This window comes from Heloderma suspectum, chromosome 1 (genome assembly GCF_057233095.1).
Source record: "Heloderma suspectum isolate Gila_16-S chromosome 1, 16-S_ref, whole genome shotgun sequence".
NCBI lineage: Eukaryota > Metazoa > Chordata > Lepidosauria > Squamata > Helodermatidae > Heloderma > Heloderma suspectum.
In genome coordinates this window covers 425,518,043-425,543,722 of record NC_139458.1, presented here as the reverse complement: position 1 = coordinate 425,543,722, position 25,680 = coordinate 425,518,043, and the positions used below count along the sequence as shown (strand labels likewise).

General features: G+C 46.7%; 1 long non-coding RNA gene across 1 annotated transcript; it reads right to left on the bottom strand.

The window, feature by feature from the left end:
• Positions 1 to 22,842: 22,842 nt before the first annotated feature.
• LOC146360281 (uncharacterized) lies at positions 22,843 to 23,348 on the bottom strand. The gene is made up of 3 exons (XR_014787490.1): positions 23,281 to 23,348; positions 23,010 to 23,118; positions 22,843 to 22,881 (listed from the first exon to the last, which is right to left on the bottom strand). It is a non-coding gene; the product is annotated as an uncharacterized LOC146360281 (long non-coding RNA).
• Positions 23,349 to 25,680: the final 2,332 nt, after the last annotated feature.

Here is a 25,680-nt window from a genome sequence, read left to right as displayed (position 1 = left end):
TACATTATTGTGTTGCATGAAAGTGCCACTTTACGAAGTTATGGTTCCTGCAAACCTGGAAATGTAATGGCTGGATTGACTGAATTATTAAATTAAATCCTGGTTTGTTACAAAAATGACTTACATCATAGGAGAAATAAGAAATATACGGGGGAGGGGGGCTGAAGACAGATAGTAGATTTTCAGGGAGCAGAAAGTGGTATTCAAAATATCCCAAGTCATCTCTAAATTTTTAAAATCAAATTCATAATTTGCTCTTTCGAACCAGCTTTATTACCATCACTTATTCTTAATCCAGTATGCATGTACATGTGCAGTTCCCTCTTCAGTCTTATACACATTTACCTGGGAGTATATCCCACTGAATGTCTTCCTCATGAGGTTTCGGGGATGGAGGGCTTGTATCCTAAAGACGCTTCCAGAGCATGACCCCAGTTCTGTTTCTCTCCAGCTGCAGCTACCTGCATTTCAACAGGCCTCTGCTAGAACATTCCACAGTAAGGACAGGTGTGGAAGAAGGACCTTACGGACCAGTCCATGGCTACTTCCTTGTCATCCAAAAGGCTAGGGATTATGGCCCAACAAGCTAGTTCCCAGAACAAACAGAAGATCCTGGGCACTTTACTAGAACTATTAAGAAGTCCAAGGCTCTGACCAGCTGTGCCTCTGGCAACCGGCACCAGCCTTCCTGAACGTGGCACCCTTCAGATATTTTGGACTACAACTCCCATCATGCCTGGTCATTGGCTGTGTGGGCTGGGGCTGATAGGAGTTGTAGTCCAAAATATCTGGGGGGCACCAGGTTCATGAAGGCTGACCTACACTGATAGAAATCCCATTTACAGAAATCTTAGAGTCAAGGAACACTGAGGGCATCTCTACACCAGCCTAAAATCCTGCATTTAAAATGGGGCTTTCTGCTTCCGTTTTAAATGCAGAATCACAATGACTCCCTTTTTCACATGCTTCCTTTCCCCCTCCTTCTCCCCGTATCTGAGTCTTCCATTATCTTTCATTGATCACGCTCCCCTTCTTTCCGCTTTTCCTCTTTTCATGGGGGGAACTCAAGCGGAACACAACGGGGTAATTTGATAGCTCATTATCTGCAATCTATTTAAAAATGGAACAAAGGGCATTTAGTGCAGGAGACGCCCTGGAGGTTCACGGCGTCATGTGAAGAGCCTGCAAACGTCCATGAAGGAGCAATCTCAATCGCAGGATAAAAGCTCTGTGTGAAGAAAGCCTGAGTTGGAAGGAGTTCCATAAGGACTTCCAGGCCAATCCCACAAACACACAACACTAGAAACAATAGGAACCTATGGGTCTCTAACAATAGGATTTTCTATGACCTTGGAAACAGGCATGTGCACACACACACAGTAGAATTTAGGGGGGGTGTTTTTAATTGCATCAGCTCAATCAACATTTCCATTCTTTTTTTTTTAAATGAGTTCCTGACATTGTTGACTTATCACAGTATAAATAATAATCTCAACTAACCCAGCATAACCGGGTTCAGATGCCAGAACTAGCTCACTGGCATGTACTGCCAAAGGGTCGTTGCTAACACTGTTACCTAACTTGGAATGGAGTTGGTAGATGCTATAAAAGGAACAAGATTTGAGGCCCAAACTGGAAGACATGTTTGGCTAAGCAAGATCTCCCTGCAGCCTGAAAGCTTGCAGACCAAGAGAAACAATCCCAGCAAGCAAGGCCCTTGAGAGATATTTTATCAGAACTCTGTTTCTTTTAAAAAATCATAATTATTTTAACATGGTTTTTACTCTTTTATCCTATCTGCTGTTCACCTCTCCAAAATCTTTGGATGTGGAGCTGTATATAAATGTTGTAAATAAATAATAATAAATAAACATTCTCAGTCTTGCAGGAAAGACCCCTGACTGCAGGGCCAGCCCAAGACATACAGACTGCAGTTGAATCTTCCTTCAACACTGGTGATGAGACAATATCCTCCACTGCACCTCAAGCCAGCAGGCTAGCTTAGGGGGTTCAGGTCAGGCCATGTGGCTTACAGCTCTCTCCTCCAACAGCTTGCTGCCACCTCCCAGCATCTACCGCCTGAGGGGACTGACTCACTCTGCCTAATGGTAGAGCTGGCTCTGGCGGCATGGTTCCCTCTTTCCAGGCACCAACTGGCTTCTAGGGAGGGTAGCACTCAGGACTACTCATTCAGCAAGGAGGTTTAAACACAGCCTCTGTCCTAGCATCTCCCTGCCTTCTGGATTCTCCTTCACTACCTTTGGCCTCAGAAACAGACGGGAGGGGATTAAAAAGTATCGGTTTCTTCCTCGCCCTCCTCCTCTTGCTCAGACTTGTCCACCAGCTGTGGAGCAAAGTGTGTGTGTGTGTGTGTGTGTGTGTGTGTTTAAGACAGACTTCCTCAGTCTGGTGCCTCCCAAGTGTGTTGGACTGCAACTCCCATCATTCCAAGCCAGCATGGCCATTGTCACTGAGAATAATGGGGATTGCAGTCCAACACATCTGGAGGGCACCAAGTTGGGGAATGCTGGCTTAAGATACTTCTAGGCTGCCTTTTAGGGCCATGCTTCCAATATATATACATATGTATGTATGTATCAAAATCCCATAAAACATGTTTGTTTGTTTGTTTGTTTGTTTAAGAGATGTGGGGTACCTTACACACTGCCCTGAGCTCTTTGGAGGAGGGGGCGACGCACTTCCCCACACCAGGTGACTGGGGCTCGGGACTACCGTTTAATTTCATAATTCCCCTGATGCAGTAGCATTGCTCTGAGGCATGTAAATGGCTCCTCCCCCTGGCTGTGACTGGAATATTTTTGTTGCCACTAGCTAAGCGTGCAGCTGTTTAAGGGCCCCCCCCCCATCAGTAGACCCACCGGAGGACACTACTGAGTGCCCTCTCAAACAAGGAGCCAGCCCTGTTAATAGTTATTTCCTCTCCTTAGGGAACTGTAGTTATATGGGCTGGGTGGGACCAGAATTCTCAGCAGTGATGCAGCTAAGTAATTTTAGACCTTGGACGTAAAGATCTTATGGAGTTTGCGGGGTGGGGGGCATGCCCTTAAACAACCATGTGTATTACTTCAGTTGTGAAGCACACGACGAATATATCTTACACACACACACACACACACACATCACGTTCCATTCTTTACAACTGCTTCTACATTCCTGATATATGAGAGCAGCAACAACAAAACTGTTTGCCAACCCTGATTAAATAATAACAATACTCTGAGCGTGCGCAGTTTTGCGTTTTAAAGTCACTTCAATCATAGCACCATCATGACTACAGCCATAAAATGGAGTTCGCTTCTGGTGCTCTCATCAGCTGCCACTCCTTGGACGGTCATTGGGGGCCCCCTGGGCTGCAGGACCCTGGACCAACTGCACCACTGATTCTCAGCACCCTCACCAGACTTCCCAGGATTCTTTGGAGGAGGCCATGACAGTGACTCAGTGGATGCTGGTGACTCCGATGTCAGTGGGGCTGTGAATCTGCTCCGGGCTTCAGTCAGAACCAGTCAGAACTCTAAAGGAGCTATCCAAGGTGTGGAGCTTGGACAGCTCCTTTAGAGTTCTGACTGGTTCTGACTGAAACCCAGAGTGGATTCACCACCCCACTGACATCGGAGCCACCAGCCTCCACTGGTTAGACTGGTAGAAAACCACTACAATTTTCTAGTATATGATTGCCCATAGCCTCCTCTCACTAGCCTTGCAGCAGCCTAGAAGGTTTCCGCCGTTACACATTCTGTACTACCCTTGGCTAGAGCAATTAAAAAAAAATGGTTGTCAACCAGACTTGTGCACATTAGCTATTTATTTTATTTAGGGTTTAGAAAAGCATTTGAACTGATACTTGCATGAAAGTATCTGTCAAGCTCTACCACGGCTGTGCAGATGTCCTCATCTGCTTACTTTCCCCGTCTTGAATAGCCTCGTTGTGTGCCCACAATAGAAAGACACACACGCTAAAACACTTGTAGGCTAGCAGCTCAGATTTACAAACTGTAAAGCTCCCCACAAATACTTTTGATAGCGACAAATTCTCAGACTACGAAAGACCACCCACCCGTTGGGTATTATGTGATATAAAATGTCGTTCTGATTTTCCCATCAGCTTGCACAGAAGTGCCTGTTGTATATTCACATGATGTAATATGTGCATATGGTAAAAACACTAGCATGGTGAGGATGTAATAGGATATATATTGCTTGTCCTTTCAATTGCTTTCATTTAGTAACTTTTTAAACGTTCTACTGCTCAGATTTTGTTTCCAGACTCCAGTGGCATACAAGTGCATATTCCAAAAAAAAAAAAAATGCGGCTAGAAGATGTTAAGTGCTGCCTCATGCTGGAATACAGGATAGACCGAATTCTAGATGGGTAGCAATGTTGGTCTCTTTCACATCGGTCTTTAGAGATACAGAATTCTAAGAAGGGACAGCAGGGGCCTTGAAGATGTCCATCAACAGTGAGCACATGGACAGCAGGCTGAGCAGGTAGACATGTATCTTTCCCCCTCTCGTGGTATGAGATGGATTGAATTTCTACTTAAATTACAGACGTTGCTTCTAAAATTGCAGCTATATGTATAAATTGCCATATGCAAATCTTCTGCAAATGTGTCCTCTTTTTTTTTTTTGGTGATGCATTTCCTCTTTGTTAGTATTCCTCTTTAGTAGCCACACTACTTGTAGTAGCGAATTCCGTAAATCAGTTGCACAGTGTGTGAAGAAGCACTTATTTGGGTCTGCCCCGAATCTCCTGCTGATCAGTTCCATGGGAGAAACATTTTGGTGTTCGAGAGAGGAAAAAATCCTCTTTCTCTGTCCACATTCAGCATACCATACATAAGGTAAAATCCAACGTAAGCCCTATTGAGAGTAGACCCATTGAAATGAATGGGACTTATGTTAGTCATCACAAACTTAAATCCCATTCATTTTAATGGATCTACTCTAAGTAGAACTTAAGTTGGATTTTACCCATAATTTTATAAACATCAATCTGATGTCCACCCCTTTTCTGTACCTTCTCTAGGGGTCCAGACCGTCAGTGCTTCAGTCTCCCTCACATACTCACGTAGAAGAATTTATTCATTTGTTTAAGGGTGTAATCCTATTCATGTTTAGACAGGGGGAAAAAAGCCCTACAACTCTCAGCATTCCCCAGCCGGCATGGCTGGCTGAGGAATGCTGGGAGTTGTAGGGCTTTTTTTTCTGTCTAAATATGCATAGGACTGTGCCCTAAAAGAGTTTTAACCCACCTTTAAGGGCATACTGCCCTCACAAGGCAGCTTATGGTATTACAAAAACATGAAGGTACTTTACAAATTACAGTTACACACCACAGCAACTAATGATTTTTTAAGCACCAAATGCAGATTGGAATACATGAGTCTTGAGAGTTGTTGTTTTTTGTTAAGCCAGCAGTGATGAAGCCATACCTATCTCCTTGGGGAGGAAGTTCCAAAGGTGGGGAGCCACCACTGAGAAAGCCTTATTCCTAGTAACTGCCAGTGTAATAGCTCTCGCTGGTGGACCAGAGGATAGAGTCTATGATGCTGATATTAATGCAAGGGCAGGCTCATACAGGAGTAGGCTGTCAGATTACATGGTCCCAAACCATTTAGGGCTTTAAAGACCAAAACCAGCACCTTGAACTGAGCTCGGAAACTAACAGGCAGCCCACGTAAACAGTGCAGAATAGGAGTAATATCATCCAAACGCCTCACTCCTACCAGAATTGTAGCTGCTGCATTCTGTACCAGTTGCCATTTTCAAATGGTCTTCAAGGGCAGCCCCACAAATGTCCTCATTCCTCTCTGTCTCACAGTTTACTGATCAAATAATCTGCCCTCTTCTTCCAAACACAGATAATTAAACCTACATCCATTGCATGAATCTGCACTAAAAGGTGTGGGCTTTGTTCTTCCTTTGTCCTACCTTTGTTTCTGGCCTGTTTTGTTTTCGGTAGATGCTGCTGTTGTCGCACTCGATGATTATGTTTCAAAGGGGGAAACATTTTTTCCGTCATGTTTCAATCCCACCCAGCAGAGTGGAGTACATGCATTTTTGCATGGCAGGTAGAATTTATGAACATTGCGCAGGTCCAGTAATGGCATTTGCATTTGGCAAGTTCCTCAAGTGGTGGCTTTGGATCCAAAACGCTCAGCCCTTTCCCAGGTCCCTATTCCAGCTCCAATGAAATGAAAAGGTTATGAGAACGCTCTTAAATGTTTTCATCTGGCTTCCCATCATAAATCATCGTTATATTTACCAGTGGAAGAGTTCAACATTATATTACCCCAAAACCCTTGTTCTGTGCTTAGCAGGAATTCTATAAGATGGACCCATTTGTCCATCTGTCAAGGGGCATAGGATTGCTCTCTAGAGCTCTCACTGTCAGTAACTGAGTAACTGAGCCTTAGCAGAGGCATTTCAACCTTTTAGAATGAGGGAAAAACTGCACAAAAGCCAGAAAACTTGCCAAATGATCAGTGGGTGGGGGGAAGTGGGTGGGGCCAGGAGAAGTGGGTGTGGCTTTCTAGGGACCTCAGAGGGGCTAGTCTCTGCATGCGTGGTTTATTGTGTTTCCCAGTTCTTTGCTTTGCTAGATTTGTATTCTGCATTGGATCAACACCTCAGCTTCTAAGTGCATGTACTCGTTACTGGGCCCATTGGTGTGACTTCCATACAAAAAAATTTGCACTCATGTAGGAAACCTGCTGTGTGCAAAGGTTTGATGTAACGACAGCTTTAAAGTGAGGGTCCCAAGTGGGTATGTTCTGATTCTGAATCTCACTATCTAGTCTCATTTTCTTAAATTTCATGGGAAGTGTCTATTGATCTGTGCCATAACCACTTCCTTGCCACCAATATGGGATGGTATCAGGAGTGCCCTAGCTGCCTCTTGCAGTCCCCACCAATAGCCAACTCAGGACACAGACGACGAGGAATTCTTTCCGAGACTTTATTCCTTTATGACTCTTTCAGATACTAATCACTAGCGACAAAGCAAGGAACAGCACTGGGGAAAGATAGCAGAGTAGCCTAAGCTCCAGGTAAGGCAGTTGGTCCCCGTTTGAAGAACCACGGGAGGACCCTGAACTTATGAGCTAGGGAGAGATCCTCCCTCTTTCCCTTGGGTCCTCAGGATGCGACCATAGTTTGCACGCCAAGCGAGCGCTACGCCTCCTTTCTATGCCTTCCATCTGTTGTCGCTCCCTGCGTCTGCGCCGAGCGTCCAGCAAGCCCCCCTCCAGCGCTCTCTCACTGCCAGGGTCACTATCTATCCCAGGAATGCTGGGAGGAGGAATCTGCCAGCTGCTGGGCTTGTGAGAGATGAGCAAGCTCCTCTCCCACGGATTGCTGTTCCTCCTCAGAATCAGAACTGCTCTGGGGCTCTATGGGCTCAGTTTCCATCCTGACAGATGGTGTCACTTCTGCTGAGCAACCCCTGCCTCCAGCTGCCTTTCCCAGGGCCAGCTCCAGGTCTGAGGTACCTTAGGGAAAGAATCTTCTGATGGATTCTCTCCTCAGTCAGTGGGCCCTGGCGGACCTATCTGGCTGTGTTGGCAATGCTCCGAGCAGTGCTGTGCACCTGTATGTAGCCACCAGGGCTGGTGTCAAGGGTAGGTCCAGTTGGACACCGGCCGAGGGCCCACACCCCAGCAGGGGCCCACTGACAAGACTCTCCAGGACTTGCTCCTCCACTTCACCATCGCAATTTGTTCGTTCACCTGCCTCTCACTCTGGCCAAGACAACTGTGGCGGTGAGGAGCAGGAGCAGGAGATGCCACGGCCTAGTTGCTCGTTGGCTTTCTACCTGGCGAGCAAGTGAGTGGAAGAGGATAAGAAAGAGGATGAGGAGCGATAGCAGCTGGTGACAACGGCAGTGAGAAGGTAAACTCACTGAGGAAGGGGGCCCATGGAGGGTTTCTTGCCCAAGGGCCTGCAAAAACCTGGAGCCGGCGCTGCTAACCACCCTTTTAATTTTCCATAATGCCTCATTGCTAGGTTGAGGGAATTGTGGGAAATTAAAAGGGTAGCTGGATACCACTGCCTAGTGCTGCTGAGAGTGGCGGGGCAGAAAAAAAATGTGTTGGGCCCTGTCTGCCAACCAAGAATGCCAGACGCCGGTGCCAGCCCTGGCCTGTCCCCACTCCAGTAGAAAACACAGCTGGGCAACCCCAGCCACAAGAAAAGTGGAAGGAAGTATTGCAGGAGGGAAAGCAGCATCTGATCACTGCCCCTCCTGTAACTGGCTGGGGGATGCTGGGAGTTGTAGTCCAACACATCTGGAGTGTATCAGGTTGGGGAAAGCTGGTCTAATTTGTTCATACTGTGTTTGGTAATGTCCTAATATCTCTCTATCTCTATCTCTATATATCTGCCTTTAAAAGGACATCTCCGTGTTATCTGTAAAAAAAAAAAACCCTTTTAAAAATAATGATTTGCCAAGACTAATCACAGAACAGCCATGTCATAAAGAACTGGAATTCTCCTTCCACATCTGAAAGCTTTGTGCAAGATGACATCTCTGGATTGTCAAAATACTTCCTCAGTTCAAAATTCTTCTAAAATAACCTTCTCCTTTTAATAATTGTAACCTTCTGGGTGGTTTGCATGTTCCAGCTGCTGATGTCCATAGCAATGTATAAATCAAAGGGAAGAGGGAAGCCTTTGAGCTTTCTTTCCTAGGAAGTTTAGTTTACACAATACGAACAGAGAGATTCTTGGAGGGGGTGGCCTGAAGACTTCTAGGAAGGAGTGAGCCACCCAATCAGCCTGTTTTTGGCAATACCACTGATGATGAGTAATACTTCCTGTGTGAGATCACAGATACTGTCAGTAAAGCTTTACTGGAAATCATAGGCTTGTAGCCAAAGTTAGTCCTACTTCGAGCAGACCCACTGACCTGAATGGGACTTAGGTTAGACTACCACTGGATACAATGCATACACTCTAACCAGGAGATGTTTCCCCTAACCCCAAATGACTAGAGGTTAACTCTGGTTACTCAGAGAGGAAAGCAATATGCCCTGCACAATCTCAGAAGCACTCTTCACTTCAGCTAGCCTCAATGTACGGAGGAACACCATCCCAACCAAAGGAACATGGTCCCAAGTCTGACAACTTGTTGGCATATAGAGTCATAGGGAAAACATGGGAGGGTCACAAATGGAAAGCGATGACATTTGGACCTCTCCGTAAAATTCCATGCTTGAGGCAGGGCACATTGAAAGCCTCATCCTAGAGCACCCATTTGTGGCTGAGCATGCTGGGTGCTGAAGCACAAGTCCTGGCAGGATTGGGGCCAGAGTTGGATAGGACAATGGGATAGGTGCATTGGAGAGCAAAGGCAGAATCTGACAAAGGTCTGAGCTGAGAAATCCATGCACAGGCAACTAGGGGAGCTAAAATTGGGATATATGCAGGCAAAGAAGGGAACAGGGACAAGAGCAGGTAGGAAGGAAGGAAGGAAGGAAGGAAGGGAGAGAGAGAGAGAGAGAGAGAGAGAGAGAGAGAGAGAGAGGAGGGGCAGGCAGGCAGAGACTCCTAAAGCAAGACTACAGAGCTGTACAAGCAAAGTGAGAGCCAGGTGCCCTGGCTTAGCCTGGCCTGGCCTTACCTGGAAGTATTTATAGGGAGGTCAGGCTAGGCATAAAGCCAAGAGGTTGGTGCAGCCATGCTGGGACCTAGGGAAAACAATCTGTTCCTTGCTCCCTCCTTCTGCATCCTTGAATGCCAGGGGATTGCCCATTTGGACCATGGAGCCAACAACGCCCATGAGCCTCAGCCCAAAACTATTTATCAGGGTCCTGGATCTATTCCTCAAAGCCCTGAGTGTCCATTGGTCGTAAGGGAAGGTTTTTCTCTCTTCTTAACTGCCATGCAGAGACCAATTTTTAAGGGGAATTGCAGCTGGGAAGGGTTAACTCTCCCCTTCCCGCATGCTGCAACACCTCCCCCCACCCAAAAAACCTTTCCCTACATGGCCATTAAGCTGAAAAAACCTTTTTCCATTGGCTTGGGATGGTCTGGGTCAGAGTACAAACTAATCAAAGAATTTGTTTTATTTGTGATGATTTGGATGAGAAATTAATTAGCTGGCTTTGCCTCCTGTGAAATTTAAGTGAAACCTAGTCATTATTTCTAAATATGGATATATAGATATAAACTAGAAAATGCAGATTTTATGCAGATTTCAGTCCTATGGGCCTGGGCCCTAAATCTTTTAAGGGCCTAGCAACACACCTGGCCTCAGCCTTCACTCCTGCCTTTGCGTAAGATGCCATGATACAGTCAAAATGTCAGGCCACCTGTGCACATAACAAAAGGTATTCTTAGCTGCATGGAATACCTGACAGCGTTTTACCAGAATCCAGTCACAGATCGCTGATCTGCCGGTGTTCCTTCCAACCTAAGATGTTGGAACACAGCGAGGGCTGCTGAAAGGATGTGTAGTCCCAGAGCAAGCATGCATCTTTTTCTCTGCCAAGTTTTAAAACTGGCTGGCGTTGTCGCCAGTGTCTTCCCTGATGTATGCAGCCTACTCTCTGGGAACCCTTCCCAACCTCATCTGTTCTGTTCAGGGTTCACTCTTGAGGCGTTGCCTGCAACTTGCGGCACTCTCTGAAACTTCAGAGTTCCCGGCCTCGCTCCCCATCCCTGGGTCAGCCTCTGCTTTCATCACCTGAGCTGCAACTGGTGCATGAATACAGTGGATACGTTACTCCCTGCATGATCGTATGACCAGTGGATGCTGATGGCTCCTATTTCAGTGGGGCGGTGAATCTGCTCTGGGTTCCAGTCAGAACCAGTCAGAACTCTAAAGGAGCTATCCAAAGTGCTGGACCCATTTTGGGGATAGGGTTCAGCACCTTGGATAGCGCCTTTAAAGTTCTGACTGAAAGCCAGAGCGGATTTTCCACCCACTGAAATAGGAGCCACCAGCCTCCACTGCCTATGGATGATTAGAGGCCAGGTACCGGCCTAGCCTAGAAACTGACGGTGCTGAGACCCCAGAGCACAAAAGGGAGCAGGCATGGGGAACATCAGCCCTTGCCACTGGCAGGCAATATGAAGGATGTTCAGTAGAGCAGTGCTTGCTGCACGTCCAGTCCTGGCTTCTACTCTTTTGAGCTCAAGCCAACGATGCTGAGCTAGAGAACAACCTCCTGGTGGAGATTTGCATGTTTCAGCCCACTGGTTCTCGCCTGACCCTGACACCCCTATTCCAAGAGTGCAGGTTCCTAACGCCGATGCCCCTCCTTTACGGCAGGGGTGGGGAACGTGGGGTTCGTGGCCCACATGTAGCACTTGCTGACCCCCGGTGTGGCCCCTGCCAACCTTCCCCCAAATGATTTAAATTTATTTCCCCCACCCGCCCCAAAACGGAAACACCATCTGCAGCTCTGGCAAGTGCTACAATAATGGAATGTTGGGAAGGAGGAGGATGGACAGGTGGGACAATTAAGAGGCGGTTGGAAGGAGGGAGGAGAGTGAAGCTGGATCGGGTGAGGAGGGAGCTGGGCTAGTAGGACTGGGAAGGGACTGGTTTTGGAGAGGGCTGCGGACAGCGAAGAACTGGATGTGGAGAGAACGATGTGGCACAGAATGGCTGTGAGGAGCAGGTAGATTGGGAGGCCTGCAGCTAAAGAATGAGACGGGGAAAGAGACAGATCACCAGCTATCTTAAAGAACAAGATGGAGATCTCCGATGACAAGGAAAGCCAGAAAGTGAACTGTTACAATAGTTAAAGGGTTCTTAGAGGTTACCGGGATATTAGAGTATTTTTAGCTTTGCGATCAATGTTCATAAAAATGGCAATTCTTTTAACATTGATAAATACTGCTAAAGTTTGCCAGTGTCTGCTAGAATTTGTACAATACCTATCTCAGATTGTCCTATAAAGAACCATCACATAGCAACTACAGAGCGCCCAATAGGCCAAATTTAGCTTGCTTCCAAGCTAAATTTGGCCCTTTGGACATTGTGTAGGCACTAAGGAGCACCAAACATTAGAAACAAGCCACAGTTATTTATTTAGTTAGTTAGTTAGTTAGTTAGTTAGTTAGTTAACAACATTTGCATACCACTCCACATCTAAAACAGATTCCGGAGCAGTGAACATAAAAGGTAAAATAATAAGATAAAAGGAATTCAAACACCATTCTAAAATTGTTATTTTAAAAACAGAATACCAATCACAGCCGTGGCTGGTCAGTTAAGGAATGCTTCCTGGAAGACAGCAGTTTTCCAGAGGCGCCGAAAACAGCACAGAGTTGGCGCCTGCATGACCTCCAGAAGCAGAGAGTTCCATAGGAAGAGGGCCACCACACTGAAGGCTCTCCTCTGGGTGGACTCCAGTCAGGCCATAGGTCCATGTGGAACCACCAGGAGTATGCCCTCCAATGACCTCAGTGACCGGGCAAGCTGGTAAGGGAGAAGGTGCTCTCTCAGGTATCCTGGTCTCAAGATGTTTAGGGCTTCATACACTAGTGCCAAAACCTTAAAGCTGACCCAGTAGCAGACAGGCAACCAGTGCAAATTTAACCTTTGTAGCACTCTGTAGCACTACGGAGCAGTTTGCTGTCAATTTCGGCCCTTTGGGGGGAGGTGCCCCACAGGGTCCAGGAGACAAAAATGGCCTCCGTACTGCTGGAGGTGGCCCACCCCTGCAAGCAACAGAAGGAATTCAGTGATGGCCATCAGGGGAGCTGCAACCGCAGAGCAGTTCCTCTTGGTATTGCTTCCATCGCCCTGCCAAGAACAGAGCTCGGTTGACATCAGTGTGAGCGAAAAGGGATTCTCTGGCTTCGTCTACACATGCAGCAGAATGAGGTGGTACAGTCTAAGCCGGTAGTGTGGACTGCACCAGTTCAGGCTGCAGCTGGGGGGGGGGGCTTGCCATTTTTTAATGCTCCCCCACTTTAAAAAACAGCACAATACCCAAATCCTGGAATTAAAAAAACTAGGGCATCCAAGATTCTTGCTCAGTGCACCCCGTGCTTTCCTAGGTTTGTTTTACTTGCAGCAAAGTGGGTTTCCCCCGTTCCACATACGGAAGCATTCAAATAATCTCCTCCACCCACATTCTGAAGTGAAAATTCTGTTGTGCTGCAATCTGCTGTTCTAACTGATCTTTAACCAATTTTATTATCACATCGGGATGTTTACTGATACATCACTGTGGATGGATCATTGTCGTTATAGCTTAGAAGCCACCTTGAGTATGCATTGAAAAGAAAAGAAGGCTATCAATTTTCAGATAAATAAATAAGGGAAAAGGAGAGAAGAAATTATAATGACTTGGCCCGGATCATAGAGTTGGAGCGGTCCTGCTAGACCATCTCGCCCAACCCCCTGCTTGATGCAGGAAAACCAGGCCTGGAGCACCCTCAGCGGATTTCTGTCCAGCATCTGCCAGCAAGGGAGAGACCAACACCCCTCTAAGTAACTGTTTAACTGCTCTCACCATCAAGAGGTTTCTCCTAATGTTCAACCAAAATCTACCCTCCTGTAACTAGGGACGGCAGAGAAATCTGCTGTGGATTCAAATCAGGCAAGATTCTCAAGAATCCGACCTGTGCAGTCTGCAGCAGGTTGACCCCACTCACCTCCGGGTCTGTTGGATTTCCCATGGGGCGTCTCTCCTCCATTCTAAATGGCGCTGGGGTGAGAGCACTGGGGTGTCGCTGAGGCCCTTCCTCCCTGCACCAGCTGTCAAGGGCTTCCTTAACAGCCGGCATGGGGAGGAAGGGTCCCAGCACAGCCAGCCCCCACGGAGGAGAACCACCCTGTGAAATCCGATGGATGCGGTAAGGCTCCAGGGAAATCCACAGGGCCCCATGCAGCTGCAAACCCCTCCCGGACCAGAAGTCATGGAGTTCATACACCTCTACCTGTATTTTAAGCCCGTAAGATCTCGTCCTACTCTCTGGGGCAGCAGAGAACAAGTCTTTGCCCTCTTCTATGAGGCAGCCCTTCAGGTAATTGAAGAAGGCTACCATATTGTCATCGTCCCCACCCATGTCCTCTCTTCTTCAGGCTCAGCATACCAAGTTCCTTCAACCTTTCTTCACAGGACAGGCATGTTGAACCTCCTTGAGCCTGAGGGCCAAATTCAGTTGTGGAGAAGCTCTTGGGGACCGCATTCCAGTGGTGGGCGGGGCCAAAGGCAAAAGGGGTGGGCCAATAATACCAAAATGCCAGCATATTTTAGCTTAAAGCCCTTATTTCAAATTAATATACTACTTACTATTAATATATATTATTAATATATACTAAGATTCAAATTATTATTAATAATAATATATGAAGTATTATTAATATATGTTGTTATTATTAATATATACTAAGAAGAGAGCCTTTTCTGCTGTGGCACCCCAGCTGTGGAATGAACTTCCCAGAGAGGTTTGCCTGGCAGCTACATTGTGTTCATTTCGGCGCCAGGTGAAGACCGTTTTATTCTCCCAGATATTTTAGTTTTTCAGTTTGTTTTATATCTGGTATTGGAGTTTAGAGTTTTGCACTGCTGCTAGCTTCTGTTTGGTTATTCTTTGTACTTTTATATTGTAGTTTTAAACTTTTAAATGTTATACTGCATTTTATCATCTGCATTTTCTTGTCTTGTATTTTATGGTTTTAATTGTTGCAAACCGTCCAGAGAGCTTCAGCTGTTGGGTGGTATAAAAACGTAATAAACAAATAAATAAGGGTGCAACCCTATGGCTATAGGATTGCACCCTTATTTGTTTATTACATTTTTATACCACCCAACAGCTAGACAGCGTCTAGACACCCTTAAGATTTTTCATTTTCTGGGAACCAAGCTCAGAACCAGCACTCTGAGGTCAGTTCCCAGAAAACTGGCTCCCCTGCTTCCTTGTAGGCGGTGCAGTTCGTCCCCGGCTCCACACTCGTAAGAGCAGCATGGAGTGGCCAAAAAGGGGGCATTCCTGGGGGCAGGGAGGGGAGGGCTGAGGCACCATTATGACACTTCCTATGTGCCATCCAGCCTCCCCCCCACCCCGCTCTGAGGTGCCCTGGCTAGACAGCCGAAATCGGCCATCTAGCTGCAAATGCAGGGTAGCCAGAGCACAAAGGAGAAGATCCCCTCTGCACTCTGCCCGCCCTGCATTGGATAGTTGGTCACCTCCAAGTTCGGAGGCGGCCAATTATCCCCATAGGACTGCGCCCTAAATAAATCATTACTCTACCACTTGCCATATCTAAAAATTACCTGTAAGCAATTTAGAATGGGGAATAAACACACAAAAGCCAGAAAACTACCAAAGGATTGGCAGTCAGAGGAAACAGCTGAGGCCATATGGTGAACCTTAGAGCACTGGATTGGGACCTGAGGTTCAACACCCAGTCATGGGATATGCTTTCCATGTTCCGGACCGTCTTTGTTGCCTGCCTCTGACTTCATTCCCATCTGTCTAGATCCTCCTTAAATTGTGATACACCGAACTGGACATTGCACTCAGTTGGACTTACATACTGGGGATAATTCAAAGCCAGGCATCTTTTAAAATCCCACTGAAACAAAACAGGAGTTCAGTCGTAGACTTAAGAAAAGATTGAGAGCTTCTCCACACAGGGCTTATATCATGTGATCAAGACTGCTTGCTCACGTAAGTCTGCGGGTTCTTTACATGATATCGTCAACCTCTAGGACCCCTCCCCCCATTTATGACCTTTATCCTGCTTTCTAAAAGGTCAGAGATAACAGCAATAAGGGCCATTAATCTGATGTATCGGCTGTAATGACAGGGTTGCGCTATAATCCCAACACCATCTAGTGGCTGTAAAATGAAACATAGAACTTGCTGAAAAAGGAAAGGATTCAAAGCACGTGTCTGCCCATGTAAAGGAGCCGATCTTAATCCCACAAAGACTCCAGAAGCAGAAAGCCCAGTAAAGATGCGGGATTTCAGCCTCATGTGATGAACCCATAACATGATACACAGCCCTGAGCTTCCGGTACTGAATTAAGTGGCTGGTGGCTCCGATGTCATTGGGGCAGTTCAGGTTTCAGTCAGAACCATCGGAAGTCTAAAGGAGCTATCCAAGGTGCAAAAACCTCCACGGACTGAATTGAAAGCCATATTTGGGTGGTGGGACCATGATGTAGAATAGATTGAGGGGTCATTTTATCCTGCATCTTTATGGCACAAGCCCTAATTGCTGGGTAGTGGGGCTCACCCAGATGGCTGTGAGCCCCAGTACCCAGTTTGGAACTGGAAGAGCCAATGCATGCATTGGGACTGGGACCCCCTGAGTGAATGTGTATTTCAGCATGGCTCAAACTTTCTTTGCGGTGTGCCTCTCTTACAACAAGTTTGTAACATTGCTGTTGGTTTTTTTACTCTACAGAAATGCTTTGCTCATTTTCACTATGCCTCCAAAAATCTTCAGATGGATCCTTTCTAGCCATCTCTCCCCTCAACAGAATTAAGCATTTTCAGATTCACAAAGAAAAGGATCATCATAAAAATTAATAAGGAGAATATAGCTTGGGCAATAATGGCATAGGGTTAACTACTAGCTAATTGGTGCCACCTAATGGTAGAAAGCGAAGAGGATCTAAAGAGCCTCTTGTTGAGGGTGAAAGAGGAGAGTGCAAAAGCTGGTTTGAAACTCAACATTAAAAAAAACTAAAATCATGGCATCTGGCACCATCACTTCCTGGCATATAGAAGGGGAAGAAATGGAAGGAGTGACAGATTTTATTTTCTTGGGCTCCAAGATCACCACAGACGGTGACTGTAGCCATGAAATTAAAAGACGCTTGCTCCTTTGGAGGAAAGCTATGGCAAACCTAGACAGCATCGTAAGAAGCAGAGACATCACCTTGCTGACAAAGGTCCGTCTAATCAAAGCTATGGTTTTCCCAGTAGTAATGTATGGCTGTGAGAGCTGGACTATAAGGAAGGCTGAGCGCCAAAGAATCGATGCTTTCGAACTGTGGTGCTGGAGAAGACTCTTACGAGTCCCCTGGACTGCAAGGAGGTCAAATCAGTCCATCCTAAAGGAAATCAACCCTGAGTGCTCATTGGAAGGACAGCTACTGAAGCTGAAGCTCAAATATTTTGGCCACCTAATGCGAAGAGAAAACTCCCTGGAAAAGACCCTGATGCTGGGAAAGATTGAAGGCAAAAGGAGAAGGGGACGGCAAAGGATGAGATGGCTAGATAGCATCACCAGTGCAATGAATATGGACTTGAGCACGCTCCGGGAGAGAGCGCAGGACAGGAAGGCCTGGCGTGCTATGGTCCATGGGGTCACGAAGAGTCGGACATGACTGAATGACTGAAGAACAACAACAACAACAACAATGGTAGAAAGAGGGAAGCTTTAGTCAAGAAAGAGAGAAAAATACTATGCTATTTGAATGACAATTAAAATCAAATAGTACATACACACCATGATACTCAGGGCTTTTCTAGAAGAAAGTTTTAACCCACATCTTTACCAAGATTTCTGCTTCTGGACTTTTTGCAGGATTAAGATTTTACATGTTTTTTGTCTCCAGGGGTTTTCTTTCTCTGCCTTTCTATAGGTTTCATTATACAACCACTAGGTGGCACTGTGGTGTAGCAGAATTGCACAGTTATTTGAGATTCTATGGCATTATAGAAGGCATTCAGAAAAAATACCACGCTTTCCACATCAAGAAAAAAAAGCACAATAATGGTCGCAAAGCACAGGAAATGCCTTGGAGGATGACAATGGTGTTTAAAGGACCTGCAGACTACCGTGAGTGAGCAAACACAAGCACACAATAAAAGCCTTGTGTAGAAAGGCTCTCCTAACTCAATATAAGGCCAAGATAAACTATCAAGCTTTCAGGGCCTGATTGAAGGCCTGCATTGATGGCGCCTGGTGTCAGGGTGGGCAGGATGGGCAGGTACCAAGGGACCAGAAGCTTGGAAGGTCCCATCCATGCCCTAGCTGCCATACTCCTCCTCATCCACCCGGCTGGCCTTCCGGGCAAGACCCCCCCAGCATGGCCAAGCTTGTGGTCAGGCCCAACAATATCTAATTTTAAATGATTAAAACAAAAACAAAAACCTTACATTTTGAGTAGCAGTGATCTAAACCTATGAGATGTTGCCTTTGGGAGGGACACAGCCAATGAGGGCACAGGGTGGTCTTTATGTCACTCTTGTGCCCTCATTGGCTGAGTCCCCCCAAAGGTAGCATCTGATTGGTTCACAGAATCATAGAATCATAGAATAGTAGGGTTGGAAGGGGCCTATAAGGCCATTGAGTCCAACCCCTTGCTCAATGCAGGAATCCAAGTCAAAGCATCCCTGACAGATGGCTGTCCAGCCTCGTCTTGAACGCCTCCAGTGTGGGAGAGCCCACTACTGCTGTTTTGTGTCTGTTTGCCTGGATTTGTTTGTGCCAAAAGATGGGCACAGGACAACTCCAGAGATTTAGGGTGTCTGGATATTAAAGGGAAATCTGAGAGCCCCCCTGGAGCATTTTCTTCCATCTCTGTGGCACGTTGAGAATTGGCTCAGTGGTCTCCAAAGTGGGGTGCATGCACCCCAGGGGGTGTGCAAGATGATCAAATGGGGTGCGTGTGGTGTCAGTGGTGGCTGCAGCTGAAGGAAAGCAGGAAGGAGACTGACCCTTCCCAGCAAAGCAGGAAGGAGACTGACCCTTCCCACTCTCCAAGAAGGAAGCGGGCACCTTCCTCTCAGTTTCCATCCTGCCAAAGGAGAGTGGGAAGGGTTAACAGCCCAGGGTTAACATCATAAAACAATGACGTGTGCACAGTTAAGTGGATTTACAGATTATATAAATAATTTTTTAAGTGAGAGCAAAAAGGGTTTTTGTGCAGTTAATAAATAAAAGAAAAAACATTATTTTAAAAATATTGTTTATTTCATCTTTATCTCATTCTATTTAATCATTATTTTGTGTATGTTTTATAATGTATGTAATATATTAGTACAGTAGTACATGTATATAATTTATAATTAAATATACATATATTGTGGGGGTGCTCAAAATGTTTTCACTGATGGGGTGTGCAATCAAAGAAGTTTGGAGACCACTGCATTAGACCAGGGCTGTGTTTCCACCAGCGATTTACTCCAACCTGGCTGCGCGGTGAGGTCTCTGTGCTTCCATGACGTCGTGGCCATTCAGCACCAGCCCTGCATTTTATCACAGAAAAAATACTTCTTCTGAGACTGCTTATAGTCCGACTTTTCCAGCTTACCGCGGCTCCATTACTGACCTGTTTCCACAGTCGGGTCCAGTATCACAGTCCTGCCCATGGGGCGTGTAGCCCAGCCTTTGTGGGTGTGTCGCTCTGACCTCAATGACCCAACCCTTTCCCTCCGTTTTCTGGAAGTTCGCCGTTTTGGAGCAGGATGCCGAGAAACCAACTTTTACAACATCATAGAAAATAAGCAATAGAACACAGCCCATGACCCCTGTCAAGGGCTGTTTTCTCCCATTGTGCTGAATGAGGCTTGCCCTCTCATTGACCATAGAAGTAACAGAGAATCCCCTCACCTAACACGGCACATATCAAAGCCCAATTTATTAAATGCAATTAAGCACGATCTCGACGCTTTGGTCCATTGCCTTAAGATGTAATTCATTCTCAGCTTCCATATAGAGATCCTGTGCATTAAAATGAGGGGTGGTTTTGCTCTCTTTCCCACAACGAACCCATTACTATCTTGTCAGAAGTAACTCCCATTGTGGTCAATGAGGTCCTCTGGGTTAAAATGGGGGCTAGTTTCCCTCTTTGTGTTCTCCCCTCCCCTTTCCCAGCACAATCATATGTATGTCTACTCAGAAGTAACTCCCATTGTGCTCAATGAGGCTTGCTCCTGAAATGCAGGTGCATCTGGACTTCCAGGGGAAAGCAGAAAGGGTGGGCAGAGGGGGGAATCCTCTCTTCACAGCAAAGCTGATTCCTTTTAAAAAATCCAGCACTCCTCCATTAGCTTCTCCTTCCCTTGTCCTGGAAACATGGCCGAGGAGGCGGGAACACGGATGAGGTAACCAGTCCCAACCCAGACTCCACTCAGACTCCGCCCAGCCATCAAGAAAATAATTCTATTATTGCTCAGTGGAAAAAGCACAGAGCCTCAGGCTACAGCGATGATAAGCAGGGTCTTTAAGGGCTGTGGACACAGAAAAACGAGAAGATGCGATTGGGGAAACATTGCAACAATGGTGCAAACAAAGTGAAGCCCATAGCCTGGAAACATGCCCTAGGAACAGGACCAAATGTCCTTTCTCAGCAGCCCATGTATCCGTCCATGAAAAACAGTGCCAGCTGGTGGCTGAAAAATGGCAGTGCACCCCATTGTATTTAAATACCTCATTTAGGGTGCAATCCTATGCATGTTTAGACAGAAGAAAGTTCTACAACTCCCACCAATCCCAGCCAGCTGCTGGCTGGGGAATGCTGGGAGTTGTAGGACTTTCTTCTTTCTAAACATGCATAGGATTGCGCCCTTCAATTGCTTTTTTTAAATACACTTTTTGCTGGGGATAGCACAGGAGGGGCCCTGGATGATGACGGTGTTGTATCACGGACCCGCAAACTTCCGTGGGTGGCCAACCACGAGTGCCCTGTAACTGTGTGTGTAAAGACCACCATAGCCATGTTGGTCTGCTGCAACAAAAACAACAGAATCCTTGGCACCTTAAAGACTCATTAATTTATTAGGGCTTAAGCTTTAGAGACATTAAATGTGTTGTCTGTAGCATCATCCTGGGGTTTTAAAAAAGAGTAAGCCCAGGCAGGGTCCATTTTGAATTGGGCACACCACTCCCCTCCCCCATCACACACGACCCTCACAAAAATCCCCACCAACACCACAGCTAGTGACTGTTGCTAACTGCAGTGCACTGGGACAATTTTTGTCAAGATCACTTGTCAAAGAGCAGTTTAGGAAGGGAGGAATCCAGATTGGGAAATCAGAGAAAGGGTCATTGTCCCCCTCCCCGAGCTGCCTTAGGCTGCTCTAAATAATTTTTTTAACCAGTGGGGATTTCCTTCCATGGATCTCTACATCATGTCTAGTTTGAGACAACAAGGGGTGGCCAGACACTATACTTGGGAGCTGTGTTTCTTGCATTGACTTAAACATTTGTAACAGTGCAATCCTAAGCATGTTGAGACAGCTTGGCTAGCTGGGGAATGCTGAGAGTTGTAGGACTTTTTTTCTGTCTCAACATGCATAGGATTGCGCCCTTAGCTGCCTTGGAGATAATTAGATTGAAAGGCAAGGTATAAATCTTTGATTGATAAAATTTATTTATTTATTTATTAAATTTATTAATCGCCCATCTGACTGGTCACCCAGCCACTCTGGGCGATGTACAACCCACCATAAACAATTTAAAACAGTAAAATTTTACCATAAATTTTTTTTAAAAAAATACCCTAACCCACCCCAATTGCCTGCCTGAACAACCACGTTTTTAATGCACGACGGAAGCTCATTAAAGAGGGGGCATGACGGAGTTCCCTAGGGAGGGAGTTCCACAGAGTGGGGGCCACCACAGAGAAGGCCCTCTCCCTCGTCCCCACCAGTCTAGCTGTCCTGGCTGATGGGACAGAGAGAAGGCCATCCGAGGCTGATCTTGTTAAGCGGCCTGTCTGGTGTTGCTGGAGGCGCTCCTTAAGATAGGCTGGGCCGGAACCATATAGGGTTTTAAAGGTCAAAACCAACACCTTGAATTTGGCCCGGAAAACAACTGGTAACCAGTGCAACTCCTTCAGCACTGGAGTGATGTGATCTCGCCGGCGGCTGCCTTTAATCAGGCGAGCCGCCGCGTTCTGTACCAGCTGCAGTTTCCGAACCGTCTTCAAGGGTAACCCCACGTAGAGCGCATTACAGTAGTCTAAACGAGAGGAGACCAGGGCATGTACTACCGATGGGAGCAGATGGTCGGGAAGGTAGGGGTGCAGCCGCCGTATCAGATGGAGTTGATACAGCGCTGTCCGGCTCACAGCTGACACCTGAGCCTCCATGGACAGCTGGGAGTCCAAAATGACCCCCAGACTGCGGACCTGGTCTTTCAAGGGTAGCTGTACCCCATTCAACACCAGGTCAACATCCCCCAGCTTCCTCTTGTCTCCCACCAAAAGTACCTCGGTCTTGTCAGGGTTGAGCTTCAGCTTATTCCTCCCCATCCAGCCACTCACCGTCTCCAGACATTTGGACAGGGATTCTACGGCCAACCTTGGTGAAGATTTGAATGAGAGGTAGAGCTGAGTGTCATCCGCATATTGATGACACTGCACCCCAAACCTCCTGATGATAGCCCCCAGTGGCTTCACATAGATGTTAAATAGCATCGGGGAGAGGATGGAACCCTGTGGCACCCCACAAGTAAGTGGCCACGGGTCCGAAACCTCCTCTCCCAGTGCTACCCTCTGGTACCTGCCAGAGAGGAAGGACTGGAACCACCGCAATACAGTGTTTCCAATGCCCAACCCCTCCAGGCGGTCCAGGAGGATACCGTGGTCAACGGTATCAAAAGCCGCTGAGAGGTCGAGGAGAACAAGGAAGGAGCATTCACCCCTATCCAGAGCCCTCCTCATATCATATCATAAAAAACGTGGATGTTCCTATCCCAAGACATGCCCACCTTCATAAGCTAATTCTTGTTTGGCTTCACTTTCATCCAGCTCTTCTTTATCCAATCCCCATACTCAGACACACACACACACACATATATATATACATACACACACACACACACACACACACACTTGAAATCTCAATTAGCACTGAAGACAGCTGCATGAAGTTAATAAACAGAGAGATTACCTATGTGCAGAGATAATTTTTTTTCTCCCCAGGGTGGATCTAATTAAACCAAAAAACACAACAGATGAGATTGATGTGACCCCACTGATCTTCCATAAACCAGAGAGCAATTAGAGCAGCTTCTCCATCAAGCAAATGTGAATTATTGATCATCAAGGGCTGCTTACCCAGCGCATGATAGGCGCTTATCAACTTGGATTCAAAGTTCTGTTCCGCAATACAATCTGAGAATGTGGTGCGTATGTGTTCATCCTGCTATGCCCTTTACAAGAGGCCCTTGTGAAAGCAGATTGGAAAATTCACTTAGTCCAGAATGCAGCAACTGGGTTAATATCTGGTTAGTCTCAGGGAGTAACTGTGTGATACCGATTCTGTGTGAATTCCACCGGTTGCTGATTTGTTTCAGGGCAACATTCAACATTCTGGTGATGTGCTTACCTTTTAAAACAGGGGCGCAGAACCACAGAAGGCCCTCTTTTCCCAACCACAGATAATTTGGTGGTTTCCTCTCAGCAGTCCCACTTTTGCTGAGTGCCACTGAATGATCTTTTGGAGTGGTGGCTCCCAAGCTCTGGAATCAGTTATCAAGGGAGGGGTGAGATGTTATCACTAGTTCACACATTATATGTACGTACATACAGAGCTCTACCTCTCATTCAAATCTTCACCAAGGTTGGCTGTAGAATCCCTGTCCAAATGTCTGGAGACTGTGAGTGGCTGGATGGGGAGGAATAGGCTAAAGCTGAACCCTGACAAGACCGAGGTACTTTTGGTGGGAGACAAGAGGAGGCTAGGGGATGTTGACCTGGTGTTGAATGGGGTACGGCTACCCTTGAAAGACCAGGTCCGCAGCCTGGGGGTCATTTTGGACTCCCAGCTGTCCATGGAGGCTCAGGTGTCAGCTGTGAGCCGGACAGCGCTGTATCAACTCCATCTGATACGGCGGCTGCGCCCCTTCCTTCCCGACCATCTGCTCCCATCGGTAGTACATGCCCTGGTCTCCTCTAGTTTAGACTACTGTAATGCGCTCTATGTGGGGTTACCCTTGAAGACGGTTCGGAAGCTGCAGCTGGTACAAAATGCGGCGGCTCGCCTGATTAAAGGCAGCCGCCAGCGAGATCACATCACTCCAGTGCTGAAGGAGTTACACTGGTTACCAGTTGTTTTCCGGGCCAAATTCAAGGTGTTGGTTTTGACCTTTAAAACCCTATATGGTTCCGGCCCAGCCTATCTTAAGGAGCGCCTCCAGCAGCACCAGACAGGCCGCTTAACAAGATCAGCCTCAGATGGCCTTCTCTCTGTCCCATCAGCCAGGACAGCTAGACTGGTGGGGACAAGGGAGAGGGCCTTTTCTGTGGTGGCCCCCACTCTGTGGAACTCCCTCCCTAGGGAACTCCGTCATGCCCCCTCTTTAATGAGTTTCCGTCGTGCATTAAAAACGTGGCTGTTCAGGCAGGCATTTGGGGTGGGTTAGGGTATTTCAGAAAATGTTTTTATTGTAGAATTTTGTTGTTTTATTGTATGTTGTACATCGCCCAGAGTGGCTGGGTGACCAGCCAGATGGGCGATTAATAAATTAAATAATAAAATAATAAATAAATACATACATACAGAAGGGGGCGGGGGGTGGCATGGTGGAGGAAAAAGAAAACAGGCCAAAAGGCTGTGAAGGTAAAAAGGTTATGGTTGCTTCCATACAGAGGCCCCCCTAAGCAATCCTGCTGCCCTCAGGTGCATCAGGTGATGCTGTGTTGAAATAAGATTCAGCGGCCCTTCTGCTCAGCCTTTTCCCATGGAACCAGGGAGCGGGTGGAGGAGACATCATCTTGTGCAGCGCTGGCTCCATGTTTTTGTGGGACCTCAGGCAAGACACCCTCAATGGGCCCCCTCTCTCTTTGAATCTACCTTCTCACCGCCACTGCCACCAGCTGCAACTGCTCACCATTCTCTTTCCCATCATTGCTATTGCTTGCTTGCTTGACAAGCAGAGAACCAGTGAGCAAGGAGGCCGTGGCACCTACCACTCCTCTTCACCACTGCCACCGTTGTCTGGGCCAGACCAGGACACAGGTGAACAAGTAGGTTGTAATGGGGAAGAGGAGAAGCAACCACAGGAAGCCCTTGTCAGTGGGTCTCTGCTAGGTTGCTGATCAGTGGGCCTCTGCACTAGCCACAATAGATCTGCTAGTCTTCAGAGTGCCACAAAACTCAGTTGTTGTATTTACTGGATGAGCAGTTTTCTTTGTTACCTGACTTCTGTAGGTGATGCGCAAAGATGTCATTCACTACCACTCTGTTGAGAAAGCACAAGACATATGTAAACCACAAGCAACAAATCATGAAATGAAAGGCTCCGATAATTTACAGCTTGCTGCTTCTGCATTGTCACAGATAGTTTACAGGCAACGCTGGATGATAAGTGAAGTTAGTATGATGCACAAAAGCTTGTCCTAATTTAATCATGTGTGAAGCTCAATATTGCCATGATTGTGCTTTTGTGCTCACATTATTCTGCTGTCTGAGCATGAATGAGCAGTAATCTATTCTCACTGAACAAGAGAGCTATATAACTTTACACTCCAAGGAGTAATTAAGAAAAGATTTAAAAAAAAAAAGGACTTGATAACATTTCATAGCAGGAGCACACGCAAGTGACGCAACCATAGGTGAAAATTTTCTCTCGCAATTGTGCATGCTATTGTTGGCTTTCAGCACCTGGATCTATTTGTTCTGCCTGACTGATTTTAGGGTTGCCAACTTTTCAACTGGCCTCTGTAGCTGCATCTTTAACAGCAGTTTGATTTGCAGGCATTAGCAGGCAATCATGTTCATCGCCAT